The sequence below is a fragment of the Pongo abelii genome, chromosome 12 (assembly GCF_028885655.2).
Source record: "Pongo abelii isolate AG06213 chromosome 12, NHGRI_mPonAbe1-v2.0_pri, whole genome shotgun sequence".
Taxonomy (NCBI): domain Eukaryota; kingdom Metazoa; phylum Chordata; class Mammalia; order Primates; family Hominidae; genus Pongo; species Pongo abelii.
The window spans coordinates 26,190,517-26,207,845 of NC_071997.2; the positions used below are offsets into that span (position 1 = coordinate 26,190,517).

The 17,329-nt window shown below is 48.2% G+C and overlaps 1 protein-coding gene across 1 annotated transcript in view; it reads right to left on the reverse strand.

Moving 5' to 3' along the window:
* The window catches only part of FAM178B (family with sequence similarity 178 member B), a 106,093-nt gene extending 102,399 nt beyond the window's left edge, over positions 1–3,694 (reverse strand). The window contains exon 1 of the mRNA XM_009235643.3: positions 3,348–3,694. The gene's annotated coding sequence lies outside the window, so the exon portion shown is untranslated. The remainder of the gene's footprint in view (positions 1–3,347) is intronic.
* Between the last annotated feature and the right edge of the window lie 13,635 nt (positions 3,695–17,329).

Consider the following 17,329-nt stretch of genomic DNA (forward strand, 5'->3'; position numbering starts at 1 on the left):
TTTATTTTAGAGATATAGTCTCTCTCTGTCACATAGACTGGAGTGTACTGTCATCATCATAGCTTCCTGCCACCTTCAACTCTTGAGCCGAAGCAATTCGCCTGCCTCAGCCTCCCGAGTAGCTAGGACTACAGGCACACACCACCATGCTTGGCTAATTTTAAAATATTTTTGTAGAGACAGGGTTCTTGCTACCTTGCCCAGGTCGGCCTTGAACTCTTGGGGTCAAACAATCCTCCTGCCTCAGCCTCCCAAAGTGCTGGGATTCCATGAGCCACCATGACTGGCTCTAAATGCACAAATCTTAAGTGTTCAGCATGATTGGCTTTTATGTACATATATGTACATTTAGTATAAATGTGTCTGTGTGTGCATATATATACGCATATACATACATATGGTAACTATTACCAGATCAACATACTGAATATTTCTTACATTCTAGAAGTACCTCCTCCAGTCAATAACCCTAAAGGTTACACTACTCTGCCTCTATCACCATCAATTATTTTGCCTGTTCTTGAACTTCACATACATAAAATCATATTTTTTTGAGACATAGTCTCGCTCTGTTGCCCAGACTCGGGTGGTGTGATCACAGCTCACTGCAGCCTCAACCTCCTGGGGTCAAACAATCCTCCTGCTTCAGCCTCCTGAGTAGCTAGGACTACAGGTATGTGCCACCATGCCCAGCTAATTTTTATATTTTTCTGTAGAAACAGTTTCATTGTGTTGCCCAGGCTGGTCTCAAACTCCTGGGCTCAGGTGATCTGGTTGCCTCGGCTAACAAAGCGCTGGGATTACAGGCGTGAGCCACTGCATCCAGCCAAATCATCAATTTTGTGCACTTCTGCATATGTTTTGTTCAACATTATGCATGTGAAATTCATCCATGAACTACTGCTACACGTATGTTGTTGCATGCTACATGCCTGTAGCAGTAGTTCATGCAGTTCAGTAATCTTTATTACTATATAATATTTCATCATATGAATAACTACTACTTATTTATCCATTCCGCTGTTGATGAGCATTTGAGTTATTTCTTGTTTCAAGGCATTATGAATAAATCTGCTATGAATTTTTTTTCCAAGACAGTTTCGCTTATTGCCCAGGCTGGAGTGTAATGGCACAATCTCGGTTCACTGCAACCTTTGCCTCCCGGGTTCAGGCAATTCTCCTGCCTCAGCCTCCTGAGAAGCTGAGATTACAGGTAGGTGCCACCACACCCAGCTAATTTTTAGTAGTGATGGGATTTCACCATGTTGGCCAGGCTGGTCTCGATCTCCTGACCTCATGATCCACCCTCCTCAGCCTCCCAAAGTGCTGGGATTACAGGTGTGAGCCACCGTGCCCTGCCAAAGTGGTACATGAAAACTTTCACTCCACCACGAGGAAGACAATTTGCCCAACCTGTTCAAAACAGTTCCCGCTCAACAAACCCCAATTTAGCATCTTCTATGTGTCAGGCAGTATGCTGAGCATTGGGACCTCAAGGATGAGGAAGATGCAGTCTCTCCCCTAGAGGAGCTTACAGCAGCAGGAGGTTTCTGTCATGGGACAGACCCAGGGCTCACCAAGACTCAAGCAGATGATGAAGCCTGGGGCTCACTGGCCCAATCAGCATATTCAGACTGGCTGGCTGCTCATGAGGCTCTTGGGCCAGGGCTGCCTGCTCAGTGGGCAGCTGACTCCAGCTGCTGCAAAATGCCTTTCACTCAAAGGTGCTATCTACCAGTGGTTATACAGCATTCCAATTTTACCTGGAAGAGAGATGCAGCTACCAGCTGTTTCTTCCCTCTCCCAACCACAAAGTAACACATTTTTCATTTGTCTATCTGTTGTTTCCAGGCTTTTACTTTTGCCAATCCCCTCCCTCACATGCCTTGAAACAAGCACTTTCAAAGACAAAGTCATAAACAACAAAAGGGTGCAGGCTGAGGTGGACCATCCTCTCTGCCTGCGTCTCCAACTCTGGATCCTGCAGTTACTGGACTCAGGCCATGGCTGACTCCTTCATCACAGCTAAGATGCTGCTGGGTTTAAGGCACTGTGACTTTCTGTGCCACTAAGACCGACAAAAAGCTGCCAAGTGAATGATGACACAAAGAAAGACACAAACTGTGGGACCCAGCCCAACTTCAGAGCTGTTAAAATGTGAACAAAAATGCATCCCGGAATGGATGGAAACCGATCATTCTAGTTGGTGTGACCTGCTCCAGTGCCTACAGTACGTGTCCTGACAGCGTGGGAGGGGATATGAAGGCTCCCCAGTCAAACAGGAGATAGCGTTAGCATCCAAACTTAACTTTGTTCTCTCTTTCCCTCCTGGGGCCCAATACCCGCCAGCCAGGACCTGTTTCTCCTGCATCTCACATTCTTTCCAGGTTCAGGACTGAAGTCGTCTTGTTCAGCTCCTTGGCTTGGCCATGCTCACTCTACAATGCAGCCCATGGATGGCGCCCCCTCTGCCCAGCACATCCCTCTGCCCTGGGCTCCTGTCACCCCGAATCCTGCAAACCCCAGCCCCAGCCTTTAGCGTTCAGCCGCCCTCCCTGCCTCCCTCATCCTCCCTCGCGTCCTCGCAGTGAGATTTCAACATGTCATCTCAGTTTTTTGTTCTTTTACTTTCCTGACTACAAGAAAAATAAAATAATCTGTCTTAAAGTGTAGCATGAGGCCAAATAATTACGGAATCCCAAGTGCTTTGGGCCCTGATGTCAAAAGAGCCAAGATAATTTCAGAATATTACAATGGTGCTGTTTTTGCGAATAGTGCTTTTTCAAGACGCCTTATTCCTAACATCATGTTTTATATCCATCCTTTTAAACAAATATTTAATAGCCTGGGAATGCTGGCGAGGGCAGCGGCTCCAGTCAGCAAGGACTGAGCTCACAATTTGAAAGATGAAAGGAGATGCGTTCTACCCACAAAGAAAAGTAAAACGGTCTCCAGCATCAGAAACTCCACATCCATCAAACCGGGCAGGGGCTGGGAATAGAAAGCCTTTCTGGAAAGAAAACACCAGCTACCCTTTGCACCCTGGGGAACATTAAAAATCAAAACAAAACATGCCACATCAACCAAAACATAAACCAGTTCTCAAATCAATCTAAGGTTCCACCCCACCAAGGCCGGCCGCGCAGTGGCCTGGGGAAAGGAGGGCCCGGCTCACGTCAGAACCCAACCACGCGGGGTCGCAGGAACCTGAAAAGCGCCAGAGTAGCCCGGCGGCCGCACCGGGGCTGACCTGCAGGGCCTGGACCAGCCAGGAGTCCCAGGGAAGTCGAGTGCTCTCTGAGCGCTAACCAGGGGCCCCTGCGGTTCCTCGGCCTCAGTTTCCTTACCTGTAAAAGGGAGCCGCTGGTCCTGCCTCCTGAGTTGTGGAGCGAGGCCCGCACCTGGAAGCCTTGGCCACAGAAGGCGGGAAGGGCAGGGCTCCGGGGGCGAGGGAAGGTGGCGGGAATTCGCACGGCCTCAGAGGACGGGGCCAGCTAGCCGGGAAAGGAAGCAGGAGCAGGCTCCCCAGGCGGCGCAGTGGGAGGACCCCAAGAGTTGCGTCCCTAGATCCAGGGCCGCCAACGTTGCACCTAAAGATCCAGTTCTGGGGATTGAATTCCAGCTCCAAGCCAAGCGGCCGGCGCACAACCGCCGCCGCCGCCAGCTGGGGAGCTCTCCGGCCACGTGCGCACCCTCTTCCTGTTAGCCTTCCACGTGCGCACCCTCTTCCTGCCCGCCCTCCACGTGCGCATCCACGTGCTTGGGAGTTGGCTGGTGGAAGCTCTTGCCCCCAGGCAGGCCTGGGTCACGCGCATTTGTAGCTTGCATTTACCAAGAGAGTGAGACAGTGGCCTGGCGCGGTGCCTCATGCCTATAATCCCAGCACTTTGGGAGGCTGAGACGGGACAATTGCTTGAGCCCAGGAGTGAGAGAACTACCTGGGCGACATGGCGAAACTCCGTCTCTACTAAAAATACAAAAATTAGCCTGGCTTGGGCCGGGCGCGGTGGCTCACGCCTGTAATCCCAGCACTTTGGGAGGCCGAGGCGGGCGAATTGCCTGAGGTCAGGAGTTCCAGACCAGTCTGGCCAACATGGTGAAGCCCTGTCTCTACTGAAAATACAGAAAAAATTAACCGGGCGTGGTGGCTGGCGCGCGCCTGTAATCCTAGTTGCGCGGGATGCTGAGGCAGGGGAATTGCTTGAACCAGTGAGGTGGAGGTTGCAATGAGCCGAGATCGCGCCACTGCACTCCAGCCTGGGCAGCAGAGCAAGACGCCATCTCAAAAAAAAAAAAAAAAAAAGCCGGGCTTAGTGGTGCAGTGCCTGTAGCCCCAACTACTTGAGAGGCTGAGGTGAGAGGATCACTTGAGCCTGGGAGGCGTAGGCAGAGGTTACAGTGAGCCGAGATCGGGCCACTGTACTCCAGCCTGGCGAAAGAGCAAGCCCCCATCTCTAACACACACACACACACACACACACACACACACACACACGAGATAGCTGTGTCTGTTTGGCAGTGAGGAGCTTCTCTTCGTGGGAGATTTACATAATTATTCATAAAGGAGCGGGAATGGGCATTACTGTTAAGCATGTTACGGGGTCTCCCAGATATACATGTGCATGCTAGTACACCACATCACATGTCTCATTAGCATTTTAATTCCTCACCCAGGGGTGTGTGTTTTAGCATTAAAATGAGCATAGGTCATTCCAAGGACACTCTAATCATGGGTTTCTGCACTTGTGTGAATTTGGGGATTTTCCCTTCTGCTGTTTATCCTCTTTGCTGCAGGATGTTCTAACCAGGAGCCTGATGCAGTTTATGCACCAGTGGGCGGTTTGTTCTCTCCATCAATCTGGCAAGTTCATTCCCCTTTAAAGAAGGCTATGACCATCGTATCTAACCGACCTCAATTTCCCCCTCAGAGACTTTGGGTCCATGTTCTTATGAAATGTGGAGGGCTGGGTCATTTTTTCTGGAGCTGCTTCGTGCTGAGACAGGACCAGGGCCCGAAAGTCTCTTCTTGCCTGATTTAAAGTGATAGGGGTCATATCCTCCACTGTGATAAGTTGAAATCCTTGCATAACTTATCAATCTAGGAATTGTTTAACCTAGAAGACACAGACTTTAAAGGAGCTTAAACAAGCATGGACCAAAGGTCAGTAGTAATAAGATGGCTATTGTAGGTCCCATGAAAGGTAGCAGAATGAAGCATCACATCATTATTCAGCAAGCAGAAGAACAAAAAGAGCTCCTACAAATAGGAGACCTGAGATAGGACTACCTTATGTTAAAGTAATATTAATCTCTTTATTTGGGGTGTTGGTATCTTTTCTTGAAAATGAATGTTAGGTCTTCTATAGGCTTACAAAAGGATTTTTAATCTTTAGTTGTTGATGAAGAGTCCTGTGGAAATGTAAGGGAAACAGTTTTTATCCTAGAGAGATGCACCCAGCTGGCAATGTCTTGGATTCTCTGGACTATGGTGTGTTATGGTGGTCAGCTGGGCTTTTGAGAGTGCTCCTATGAGAAGGGGTTCAGTTGGTTTCTTGGTTTTAAAGAAGCCCCCAACGAGGGTAGCAACAAGGGAGTTAGGCATTCACGTCCTCGAGTCTGCAAATTAAAGGTTGGGTGGCTGAGCACGGTGGCTCACGCCTGTAATCCCAGCACTTTGGGAAGCCAAGGCGGGCGGATCACGGGATCAGGAGATCAAGACCATCCTGGCCAACACGATGAAACCCCGTCTCTACTAAAAATACAAAAAATTAGCCAGGTGTGATGGCGGGCACTTGTAGTCCCAGCTACTCGGGAGGCTGAGGCAGGAGAATGGGGTGAACCCGGGAGGCGGAGCTTGCAGTGAGCCCAGATGGCGCCACTGCACTCCAGCCTGGGCAACAGAGTGAGACTCCGTCTCAAAAAAAAGGTAAAAAGGTTGGGTAAAGTATCTGGTCTGGGTTTTTCATCAATTCCTGTGGCAGTGCAGTGTTTGGCCTACTAGGGTCAAAGGCAAAATGTGAGGACTGACAGGCTGGTCCCTGTATGTAATAGAAAATTAGCTATACCTGCCACGTCCAGGGTCACTGGATTCCTCTGTGGTAATGGGGACTGAATGACAGCCAGTGTTAGCCTTGGGTCTCCTCAGTCTTTAGTCAGGGCCATCAAGGAATTGGAAGCCCCTGTCTCCCTCCGGAGTTGGGGGCAGTCCTGCTTCTGGTGACTGGCATCTCTGCATTGTGGATATGGTCTAGGTGGAGCAGACTTTTGGGCATTTTGACCCTTGGTCTGGCAGTTTTGGGGCCAGTGTCCTGGTTTTAAGTGTAGCAGGTGTCCCCAGACTGGGGCTTGGTCTGGACTGGCTTGTTCTCTCTGATAGCGAGGGCCAGTAATCGGAGGCCTGGCTTATGTCTCTTGCCTCTTCCCTCTTTCACTTTTTAGCCTCTTCTACTGTCTCGTTATAGAAGACTTCAAAGGCTACATTAAGTAGCTCATTCATTGGTGCCTGGAGACTTACAGCCAGTTTTTGTAACCTTCTCTTAATATCTGGAGCAGATTGACTAACAAAATGAGTCCCCAGAAGAATCTGACCTGCCTCAGAGACAGCGTCTACATTGGTATATTTTCCTAATGCCTTTACAAGGCACTCCTGTGAAGACTCAAAAGGACCATATAATAGTTCAAAGGGGCTGGGTTGGAAATTGGTCTTGGGAGCCACTCTTGGAGGAACGCTAGAGGCAATCACTTTAATAAGGACTCAGAAGTCTCTTGCCAGAGCTTTGCCAGAGTTTTCTTTACGATTAGCTTTTTCTAGCTTTCCTGAGGATGGAGGTCTCCAGGAAGCATGTAAATGATCACTTACTCCTAGAGTGGTAGCGCTTGCTGGGTTATTTTGGAAACAAAGGAGGGGCCGTTGTCGCTTCGGAGTGACGTAGGTAGCTCAAATCGGGGAATGATTTCCTTTAAGAGGCACTTGTGCCTTTTCTGTTTTGGTGGAGTAGGCTTCACTCCATCCCATGAAAGTATCTGTAGAGACCAGTAAGTGCTTAAATCTTTGTACTGGTGGAACTTAGGGAAAGTCTAACTGCCTGTCTTCCCCTGGGTACCTTCCTCTCCTCTGTACTGGCAACAGTAATGGAAGTGGCCTTATTTTCCTTTCTGGGTTATTGATAGAGTAAAGTGGTCTCACTCTAGTGTCTGCTTTTGCAGTAGTAGCTAAGCCTATTCCCTTAAGGGTTCATGTGACCAAAGCGTTAGAGAGCCCCTTCCTAGGTGTCTGTAACCCCCTTTGATTAATTTGCATTGATGACCTTGAGGTATTAAAATTTTTGAATTTCAGGGCCGGGCACGGTGGCTCATGCCTGTAATCCCAGCACTTTGGGAGGCTGAGGTGGGCAGATTACGAGGTCACGAGATCGAGACCATCCTGGCTAACATGGTGAAACCCCGTCTCTACTAAAAGTTCAAAAAAATTAGCCAGGTGTGGTGGTGGGCACCTGTATTCCCAGCTACTCGGGAGGCTGAGGCAGGAGAATGGTGTGAACCCGGGAGGCGGAGCTTACGGTGAGCCGAGATCGCGCCACTGCATTCCAGCCTGGGCAACAGAGCAAGACTCCATCTCAAAAAAAAAAATTTTGAATTTTGGGTCCACCATCATTAGGGTCTTGGTATTATCCCCGTTCAGTTGCCCACTCCCTTTCAGTTTGTGTGTCTGCAGACACTAGCTCAGGAGCCATAGTTTCTGGGATGGGAGCCCCTGCTACAAATGGAAGGGATGCAGCCTGTTTAGCAGTTGCATTTGCTAAATTATCATTTTTTTTTTTAATTGTTGTAGAGTTCCCTCTTTGGTGTCCCCTGCAATGCATGACATCAACTGGTAACTGCTTAGTCTTTGGGCTAAGTCTGACATTGAGAAAAGAATGTGAACTCAAATGGTCCCTGCCTCTTTGTTAGTTAATTCCCTACAAGGGAGTAGCCTGTTTTCTGGTTTGAGTGGGTGTCCTAGCGCGACTGGGCCCTTCTGGGAGTGCTAGGTGAACAGGTTGATATGGAGGAGGTGCAGTAGAAGACTGCAAGTCTGGTGAGGAAGGACCACTAAAAGGAGTAGAGGCTCTAGAGGTTTGAGGAATGATCCTTGGACTAGATTTGAAGAAGGAGAGCTGTTAGTGGGAGGCATACTTCCTAATACAGTGTCATGAATTACATCAGATTCCCTTGAACCCTTCTGAACAACATGAGCATAACATATTTGTCACTGGTCTCTAAGACACTTGTGGGTTTTAATTTTTTTTTTTTTTAATAGAGATAAGGCCTCACTATGGTGCCCAGGCTGGTCTCCTGAGCTCAAGACAGCCTCCCACTTTGGCCTCCCAAAGTCCCAAAGTGATTACAGGCATGAGCCACTGCGTCTGGCAGAGACTTGTCTTAATATAAAACCGTTTGGTTAGAGGGAGGAATAATGTCAGGTTGCCCTGGGCCCTTGGGGAATGTCTGACCTTCCTTTCCTTTTATAAAAAGGTTTAATTATAAAATGGTATTGTTGGTCCGGGCGTGGTGGCTCACGCCGGTAATCCCAGCACTTTGGGAGGCCGAGGCGGGCGGATCACGAGGTCAGGAGATCGAGACCATCCTGGCTAACACGGTGAAACCCCGTCTCTACTAAAAATACAAAAAATGAGCCGGGCGTGTGGCAGGCGCCTGTAGTCCCAGCTATTCGGGAGGCTGAAGCAAGAGAATGGCGTGAACCCGGGAAGTGGAGCTTGCAGTGAGCAGAGATTGCGCCACTGCACTCCAGCCTGGGCGACAGAGCGAGGGTCAGTCTCAAAAAATAAATAAATAAATAAATAAATAAAATGCTATTGTTTTAGGCCCTGCCGTACTACAAAAGAAGAGAAGTCTCTTTTTTTCTAGTCCATTCAGTTTAAAATAAGACCAATTTTGGAGAACGCACCTGAGGGGACAGTGAGCAGGGGTTGGTTACCGCATTAGTCCGCTCTCATACCGCTATAAAGAACTACCTGAGACTGGGTAATTTATAAAGAAAAGAGGTTTAATTGACTCACAGTTCCACAGGCTGTACAGGAGGCATGGCTGGGGAGGCCTCAGGAACTTACAATCATGGCAGAAGGTAAAGGAGAAGCAAGTACATCTTCACATGGTGATAGGAGAGAGAGAAAGAGAGTGAAGGGGGAAGTGCCACACACTTTTAAACCATCAGATCTCGTGAAAACTCACTATCATAAGAATAGCAAGGAGGAAATAGCCCCCATGATCCAATCACCTCCCACCAGGTCCCTCCCCCAACATTGGCAATAGCAATTCAACATGAGATTTGGGTGGGGACACAGACCCAAACCATATCAGTTACCCATCTTGATTAGTAGCCTAATGTCAAAAAAAAAAAAAAAAAAAAAAAAAATGAAGAAGGCTGTAAGCCTGAAGAGACAAAATTTAGCTTGGGCGTCCCCTTACTTTCGCTTGGGCTTCCCAGGCCCCGCTGTCCCTGGTGTCAAGCGTACCTTGATGGCCAGTCTTCCCGAAAGTGGTTTTACCAGTTTTCCCACAAGGAGAGGTACCACTTCTAGTCCCTGTCTTTACAGTTATTGGTGAGTGACCAATGTGGAATGAGGCAGATAAATTTCTTTTCCTCATTTAGCTGAGGGAGTCTTTTCCTGGGCTTAGACTCTTCTGGCCTTTTCTGTACGTCTGATGTTCTCTTATTAAAGGCTCAGGACTTGGGTGGGCAGCCCTAGAGCTGACATTTCTATGGTACCATGATCTCTCTACATCCCATTTTCCTCTCTTAAAGAGCAACTGTATGAAGGGAAAATGAAGCAGGGGAAAAAAGAGCAACTTAAGGATCTGGAAAATAGCCAAGCCTACTAGGGTTGGGGGAGAATTAATTGATTGAAAGGCCCGTTTTCGGCCAGGTGCGTGGCTCATCCCTGTAATCCCAACACTTTGGGAGGTCAAGTTGGGCAGATCACCTGAGGTCAGGAGTTTGAGACCAGCCTGACCAACATGGAGAAATCCCGTCTCTACTAAAAATACAAAATTAGCCAGGCATGGTGGCACATGCCTGTGATCCCAGCTACTCGGGAGGCTGAGGTGGGACAATCACTTGAACCCAGGAGGCGGAGGTTGCAGTGAGTCGAGATCGCACCATTGCACTCCAGCCTGGGCAACAAGAGCGAAATTCTGTCTCAAAAAAAAAAGAAAGAAAGAAAAGAAAGGCCCATTTTCTATTTGCCTGATTTTTGCTTTAAAACATTGACAAAGTTGTCTGATTAGGGATACAAAAAGGCTGAGATCCCTAATTTTGAGATCTTTTACTTGGTCACGATAAAAATGTTCATACAATCTAATGTGTTCCTGACAGACAAGACTTTTGACAGGATTCACCCAAGAAACCAATTGGGAGATTAAGGAATAAAATTCATCACCCCACCCATAAGGGATTAAAGAACAAAAGTAATGGTTATCATCAGCAGCAGAAGACGGATTGAAAGGTCACCTGGCATTATGCAGCCCGGGCTTGTTCCCTGTCACTTTCATATGTGCCAGCTGTCAGGCTGGACTAAGACAGCCACACGCTACTTGGGGAGAGTCTAACTTTCCCATCTCCATGAGTCACCCACAGGTGAACTGGAAACCAGTTGGATGGAGCATGACAGTCTTAGCTGAAGGGAATTCTCAGGTGGCCAAAAGGAGGATATAAAGAAAGGAAGAAGATTAGACCTATAGCCATGAGATGGTGAAATCATTCTTACCTCTTGACTCAGTTTACCCAGGTCCTGCTGCAGTTGCCAACTTATGGTGTCATTGGGCCGATTCAGGTTCTTGACTGCTGCACAAAAGAATTTGAGAGCAAGTACAAAGCAAAAGTAGGTAAAGAAGTTTATTGCAAAGCGAAGGTATACTGGGACGGCTGGGCCAGAGCGGGCTGCTCAGAAGTGAGACAGAGTTGTCTGGCAGTGAGGTGCTTCCCTATATGGGAAATTTACATGATTATTCATAAAAGGGTGCGAATGGGCATTGCTGTTAAGCATGTTGCGGGGTACCCTCGGTGTGCATGTGCTACTGCTGTACATGCTAGTACACACATCTCATTAGCATTTTAATTCTCCACCCGGGGTGTGTTTTTTATTTATTTTTTTGAGACAGAGTCTTGCTCTGTCACCAGGCTGGAGTGCAGTGGCACGATCTCAGCTCACTGCAATCTCTGCCTCCTGGGTTCAATCAATTCTCCTGCCTCAGCCTCCCGAGTAGCTGGGACTATAGGCGCCTGCCACCACGCCTGGCTAATTTTTGTATTTTTAGTAGAGACGGGATTTCACCATGTTGGCTAGGATGGTCTCAATCTCTTGACCTCGTGATCTGTCCACCTTGGCCTCCCAAAGTGCTGGGATTACAGGTGTGAGCCACCACGTCTGGCCTGTGTGGTTTTTAGCACTAAAATGAGCGTAGGTCAGCCCAAGGACACTAATCATGGGTTTCTGTGCTTGCTTGAATTTGGGGATTTCCCTTCTGCTCTTCATCCTCTTTGCTGCGGGATATTCTAACCAGGAGCCTGATGAAATTTATGCAGTTGCCAATCGATCAAGTTCGTTCCCCTTTAAGGGAGGCCACAACCACTCTATCTAACCGACCTCAGTCCGACAGTCAGATCTTTCCATGGTGGAGACACTGCAGATGTGTGTATTGAGAACCACTCTGTGTATTGGGAACAACTCTGCTCAGAACCACCAGCCACAAAAATCATTTTCCACGTTTTGCTTTGAGAAGAGATCTGTCCTGGGCATGTTTCTCTCTCTCTCTCTCTCTCTCTGTCTCTCTCTCTCTCTCTGTGGGTGTGGGTGTGTGTGTCTGTGTGTGTGCGCACATGCGTATTCCCATTAGGAGATTTCAGCCCTCGGATTCACACTCAACAAATACTGGTTGAGCCCCGGCCTTGCACCTGGCATTGAGTTAGGCTGCTTATATAAATTATTTTGTCTTATTCTAAACCAACCCTGTTATCAACGAAAACTCACACCCTAGACTTCTGGGGAACTGATTTTTAATTAGGCATCACGAATAACTAATTAATGATCCTCCTGTGTGGTTCTCCAGGAAAGAGGGCAGTAGAGCTGAACTGAGCTTTGCCAGAGTGTGGCTGGGATGGCCGTCCCCTGAGGAGCCCCTCTTCTGAGGCCAGGATATGATGGGTGGGAAGGCAGCCACCTTGGGGGTTGGCAGTCTCTTCCCAGCAAGGGGAAGACCCCTGGAAGGAGCAGAAAATAATTACTACTTTGCCTTTGCTTCTTTTGATAAATTCCTGCAGGAGTTTGGGCCCATTCATTCATCTGACTTCCAGTTATCTGTCAAAAGGGCTACTGACACCAGGACATGGTGGCATGTGCCTGTAATCCCAGCACTTTGGAAGGCTGAGGCGGGAGGAGGGCTTAAGTCCAGGAGACCAGCCTGGGCAACATAATGAGACCCCACCTCTACAAAAAATTTAAAAACTAACCAGGTGTGGTGGCATGTGCCTCTGGTCCCAGCTACTCAGGAGGCTGAGGCAGGAAGATCGCTTGAGCCCAGAAGGGCGAGGCTGCAGTGAGCTGTGATTGCACCACTGCACACCAGCCTGGGCAACAGAGCTAGACCCTGTCTAAAAAAACAACAACAACAAAAAAAGGCTGTTGAAGATGTAGAAAGAATCCCCTCCAAACTCCTTACGGTTCTTTGCAGAACTACTGCGATTTAACATGTTTTAAATCTATATAGGTAGGTCCATTTTAATACGCACCATTTGAAAGTTTAATATAAAGAGACAGATCCAGCCCCAGGCAAAACTGGATAATAACTTACACAAGAATAACCCTCGTTCAGTATGCAAATTGCCTCCAGAAACCTGACCTCATTTGATCTTCACAGCAGGCTGGAGGGCACTGTTACTAGATTCATTTTTCAGATGAAGAAACTGAGGCTTGGCAGCCCCTCTGCCAGGTTCAGGGCCAGGCACTGGGTTATGAGAGCCGGGATTCCAGCCTGGGGCTCTTGTTGCTACTGGCCTGTCTCTCCCCTCATCTCTCGGGGTTTTGCCCTCACTTTAGGGATCCACTGCCCTAACTTCTTTGTGTTCAGGCTCTGTGTCCTTGAGACCCTCCACATTCCTCCCAGAAGACCCTGGAAGGAACAGAAAAGGAGTTTTGGCAAACAGGGCTGCTTTAGGTAGTTCAGCAACCCCAGCACAGAGGACCCTTGCAGGGCCTGGCCACATCCAGCCAAGGACCTCCCCAATCTCCTCCTCTTCTTCCTCCTCTCCCTCCATCCCTTCCCTTCTCCTCCTCCTCTTCCTCCTCTGAGGATTTCTCTTCCCTCTGCCCTGCTTTGCAGAACCACGTGCTATATGTGCCCACTCCTGGTGAGCTGGTCTCTCAGCTCAGTTAAGAAGGCATCTTTCAAACAGTCCCTTGGATAGTGATCCTAGTGATGGGACCGACTTGGGGGAGATGGGCTGCAAGTTGGCCTTGCTCCTTCCCAAGTCATCCCATGTGAATGGCTGCTTATTCTTCCAGAGGCCAGCCTGGAGTGGCACTTTCAATTATTTTTTTCACTTATAGCCCCAATTTGTGTAATCATCATGTTTTGATCCTCTACTATGTGCTATATACAGTACATACATTTTAACTTATTCCCTATAATCACCCTATAAAAGGGAAATTGGAGGTTCAGAGAGGTTAAGTAAATTGCTCAAGTTGCACAGCCACGAGGTGCAGGGCCATTTGAATGCATGTTTCTCTGATTACAGAACCCATTCCTTCCCCTCCATATTCCACTGCCTGATTTCAAAGAGGTTACTAGAGAAAAGATAGAAAATCTAAACCAGAAAGAGCAGGAAAAGCCAAATTCTGTTCAGGAAGGCTAATGTGATTATTGTGAATGAACATTAAACCTGGCTCTAAGCTTCTTGGAAGCAAGAGAAGAAGGGAAGGGGGTGGGGAACGCAAAGGACTCCGTGCTTCTCTTTATAACGTAGAGTTTCTACAGTAGAAGGAAATAATGTGTTTTTCCTTATTTTCAATTCCAAAAGTAATTTATCATGTGTGATTTTATACAAGGACATTATGTAACAAAATGGATATAGGTTTGAATAACCAGGTATATCAGAAGATGGAGAAACAATTGTCCTGTATAATGCACCCTTCATTATGCAGTCGTTCAACAAAGACTGAGCACCTGCCACACTGCCTAGACTCAAAACATGTGCAAAAAGATAATAACCTTTCCATGTACTCAACCCCACAATGGAGGTGTGCCCGGAGGCTGCAGGAGCACACAGAAGTGACATGGGGACTCTGCCTGAAGGGGTCCGATGACCTCAGGCAAGGTAACATTTGCCCAAAGTCTTGAAATTTGAGTCCGAATTTACTGTTTATCTCCAAGAGGAGAAAAAGCATTCAAGGAAAAGGGAATAAAATGTGCAAAGGCATGAATGCTTGAGGCCTGAGATGTCGCTTATCAGTGGGCAAGTGCAGGACTCCTAGGTGTCAGCCAGCCTGAGGAGGACCTTACAGGGCGGGACAGAATCTAGTTCAGGTTCAGGACTCAAGGAACAGAGGCCAGAGACAGGAGGGGTGTGAAACAGGGAGTCCCAAAGGAGGTGGTTGTAAAATTGAGTGTGGGAGTGGATGTCAAGGCCCTTAATAGGGGCCACTCCAGGGACTATTGCTGGGGGAGAACCGACAGGCATGAGAGAGAGACAGGAGGGGGATTCCACTGTGTTAACTCAGAGGATGACCCCATTTACACGGTGAGTGGGGTGAAGGTGAGCTCAGCTGGAAGCCATGCCAATTTTGTTTGTTTGTTTATCACTAGCTGTGAATTTTTGTCATTAGTTTTTACATAAATGCTGCCTAGTGCCATTAACCAAATGGCATGACCATTTTATGTCCACAATTCACTTCTGTATTGACAGAATTTTCTCTCTCTCTTTTTTATCTTTTTTTTTTTTTTTTTTTTGAGACAGTCTCACTCTGTTGCCCAGGCTGGAGTGCAGTGGCGCGATCTCCACTCACTGCAACCTCCACCTCCCAGGTTCAAGCAATTCTCCTGACTCAGCCTCCCTAGTAGCTGGGATTACAAGTGCTCACCACCAGGCCCAGCTAATGTTTGTGTTTTTAGTAGTGATGCGATTTTGCCAAGTTGGCCAGGCTGGTCTCAAATTCCTGACCTCGTGATCCGCCCGCCTTGGCCTCCCAAAGTGTTGGGATTACAGGCATGAGCCACTGTACCCAGCCTACAAACAGAATTTTCATGATTGATGTAAGTAAACCTGTCAGTGAAGGTCTACCATTGAGATGCAGTCTAACATTCATAACATCTGATGTTTTGCAGACAGCAATGTAGGAGAGATTTTTGTTTTGTTTTGTTTTGTTTTGTTTGAGACAGTCTCCCTCTGTCGCCCAGGCTGGAGTGCAGTGGTGACATCTTGGCTCACTGCAAGCTCCGCCTCCTGGGTTCACCCCATTCTCCTGCCTCAGCCTCCTGAGTAGCTGGGACTACAGGCGCCCACCACCATGCCTGGCTAGTTTTTTGTATTTCTAGTAGAGACCGGGTTTCACCGTGTTAGCCAGGATGGTCTCGATCTCCTGACCTCGTGATCTGCCCACCTCGGCCTCCCAAAGTGCTGGGATTACAGGCGTGAGCCACCGCGCCCGGCCGGAGAGATGTATTTTTAATCACCTTTCATTTAAGTGCCCTTATGTAAAAAAATAAATAATTTAGAAGTTCTAAGTCTCCAAAGGACATTTTTAAACGTATATATAGGGTTACAATGGGCCGGGCACGGTGGCTCACGCCTATAATCCCAGCACTTTGGGAGGCAGAGGTGGGCGGATCACAAGGTCAAAAGATTGAAACCATCCTGGCCAACATGGCAAAACCCCGTCTCTAATCATGGGTTTCCGTGCTTGCTTGAATTTGGGGATTTCCCTTCTGCTCTTCATCCTTTGTATTTTTAGTAACTAAAAATACAAAAATCAGCTGGGCGTGGTGGTGCCTGCTTGTAATCCCAGCTACTCGGGAGGCTGAGGCAGAAGAATCACTTGAACCTGGGAGGTGGAAGTTGCAGTGAGCCGAGATCGCGCCATTGCACTCCAGCCTGGGCAACAAGAGCGAAACTCTAGCCGGGCACGGTGGCTTATGCCTGTAATCCCAGCACTTTGGGAGGCCGAGGCGGGTGGATCACGAGGTCAGGAGATTGAGACCATCCTGGCTAACACGGTGAAACCCCGTCTCTACTAAAAAATATACACACACAAAAAAATTAGCCGGGCGTGGTGGCGGGCGCCTATAGTGCCAGCTACTCAGGAGGCTGAGGCAGGAGAATGGCGTGAACTCGGGAGGCGGAGCTTGCAGTGAGCCGATGGCGCCACCGCACTCCAGCCTGGGTGACAGAGCGAGACTCCGTCAGAAAGAAAGAGAGAAAGAGAGGAAAAAGAGGAAAGAAAGGAAAGAAAGGAAGAGTTACAATGGGCCAGACGCAATGGCTCATCCCTGTAATCCTAGCACTTTCGGAGGCTGAGGCGGGTGGATCACCTGACGTCGGGAGTTTGAGACCAGCCTGACCACCATGAAGAAACTCCATCTCTACTAAAAATACAAAAAATTAGCTGGGCATGGGGGGCACATGCCTGCATTTCCAGCTACTGGGGAGGCTGAGGCAGGAGAATCGCTTGAACCCAGGAGGCGGAGGTTGCAGTGAGCTGATATCACTCCATTGCACTCCAACCTGGGCAACAAGAGCAAAACTTTGTCTCAATAAGTAAATAAATAAATAAATAGAAATAGTTACAATGAAAGCCGGGTGCGGTGGCTCACACCTGTAATCCCAGCACTTTGGGAGGCCAAGGCAGGCGGATCACCTGAGGTCAGGAGTTTGAGGGCAGCCTGGCCAACATGGTGAAACCCTGTCTCTATTAAAAATACAAAAATTAGCTGGGCATGGGGGCACATGCCTGCACTCCTAGCTACTCCGGAGGCTGAGGCAGGAGAATCGCTTGAACCCAGGAGGTGGAGGTTGCAGTGAGCTGATATCACCCCATTGCACTCCAGCCTGGGCAATAAGAGTGAAACTTTGTCTCAATAAGTAAATAAATAAATAAATAAATAGAAATAGTTACAATGAAAGCCTGGTGTGGTGGCTCACACCTGTAATCCCAGCACTTTGGGAGGCCAAGGCAGGTGGATCACCTGAGATCAGGAGTTTGAGGCCAGCCTGGCCAACATGGTGAAACCCTGTCTCTACTAAAAATACAAAAATTAGCTGGGCATGGTGGCAGGCGCC